The sequence below is a fragment of the Galeopterus variegatus genome, unplaced genomic scaffold, assembly GCF_000696425.1.
Source record: "Galeopterus variegatus unplaced genomic scaffold, G_variegatus-3.0.2 Scaffold2381, whole genome shotgun sequence".
Lineage (NCBI taxonomy): Eukaryota > Metazoa > Chordata > Mammalia > Dermoptera > Cynocephalidae > Galeopterus > Galeopterus variegatus.
Window position 1 is genome coordinate 87808 of NW_007728492.1, and position 2245 is coordinate 90052.

Consider the following 2245-nt stretch of genomic DNA (forward strand, 5'->3'; position numbering starts at 1 on the left):
CCGGTCCGGTACGGGGGCGACACTGAGGGTTGTGATCCATTGCCGGACACGGAAAAAGACACACACACACACACACACACACACAAAAAAAAAAGACAGTATAATATTGGTGAAAGAACAGACAAATAGATCAGTGCAGGAGAAGACAGAGCCCAGAAACAGATCTTCATAGTGCAGTCAACTGATCTTTGACAAAGGAACAAAGGCAATACAATGGAGCAAAGACGGTCTTTTCAACAAATGGTGCTATAACAATTGGACATCCACGTGCAAAAAATGAATTTAGACACAAACCTTACACCCTTCACAAAAATTAACTCAAAATGGATCAGAGACCTAAATGCAAAATATAAAACTATAAAACTCCTTGAAGGTAACATAGTAAAACACCTAGATGACCTAGGGTATGACTATGACTCTTTAGATACAACACCAAAGGCACAATCCGTAAAGAAAAGAATTGATTAGCAAGTATCATTAAAATGATATCTGCTCCACAAAAGACAAAGTCAACAGAATGAGAAAACAAGCCACAGACTGAGAGAAAATATTTGCAAACGACACATCTGATAAAGGACTGTTATACAAAATATACAAAGAATTTTTAAAACTCAACAATAAGAAAAGAACCCAGTTAAAAAATGGCCCAAAGGTCTTAGCAAACACCTCATCAAATAAGGTGTGCAGATGGCAAATAAGCACAAGAAAGGATGCTCCATATCATGTATCATCAGGGAAATACAAACTAAAACAATGGTTACTACCACCTACCTATTAGAATGGCCAAAATCCAGAACACTGACAACCCCAAATGCTGACAAGGATGTGGAACAACAGCAACCCTCATTCATTGCTGGTGGGAAACCAAATGCACAGCCACTCTGGAAGACAGCGTGGCAGCTTCTTATAAAACCGAACACACTCTTACCACACAACCCAGCAATCACACACTCCTTGGCACTTACTAAAAGGAACTGTACACTTACATGTACACAAAGACCCCCACACAGATGACTGTAGCAGCTTTGTTCAAACTTGGAAACAACCAAGATGTCCGTCAGTAGGTGAGTGAATAAATAATCTGTGGTGCATCCAGACAATGGAATATTATTCAGTGCTAAATAAAAGCCATGAAAAGCCATGGGACAGCCTTAAGTGCACATTAATAAGTGAAAGAAGCCGATCTGAAAAGACCGCGTTCTATATGGCATTCCAATGTTATGACATTCTGGAAAACGTGAAACTATGAAGCCAGTAAAAAGACCAGTAGTTTCTAGGGATCCAGGGGGAGGGAGGGATGAACAGGCAGAGCACAGAAGAGTTTAAGGGCAGTGGAACTGCTCTGCGCGGTACCGTAATGGTAGACACACATCATCAACATTTGCCCAAATCCACAGAATGTACAACATCAGGAGTGAACTCTAGTGCAAACTATGGGCCTTGAGTGATTACAATGTGTTAGTGCAGGTTCATGGACTGCAATAAATGGGTGGGGGATATTGATAATGTGGGAGGCTGTGCATGTGGGGGCAGGGGTATGCGGGAAACCTCCGCACCTTCCTCCCAATTATGCTGTGGACCTAAAACTGCTCTAAAAAATAAAATCTTTTAAAAATAAGATAAACTTAGAATTGTACTTACTTGTTAAGTTACATAAAAACAGAGTTAATGCCCTTAACTAAAAGCACCTAGGATTCAATGTAAAAACACAAAAATATCCAAGAAAAACGGCCACGGTATGGAAATTCACAGCAGCACAAGAGGGCAGTAAAGATGCTGAATCTCATTTATATGAGAAATGCAGAGTAAAACCTCAATGAGGTAATGATTTGAAAAAGAACGCCCATGTGATGCAGATGTGAGGCAAGAAGCTCATTCTCACAGTAGGAAGGTAAGTGAATCATTTTGGAGGTCAACTTTGCAACTTAAAAGTTAAAATATATCTACCTCTTTTTTTTCCTACTTCTAGAGACTTATCTTCAGAATTGCCCCTTCCTCTCCCTACACATCCAAGTGTACAAAGATAAATATCATGAATGTTGATTTCAGTCTTGTTTCCAATGTCAAAAATGAGTAAACAACCTAAAAATCTATATCGATAAGGGTTTAGTTAAATAAATCCTGCATTAGTTAAAAAAAATAAGGTAGATGCCTATGTTCTAACATAGGAAGATATTAAACTGTTTTTTTTTTTCCAACTGTAAGTAAACTTTATTAGACAAAATTATTAGCAAGCAGCACAAAA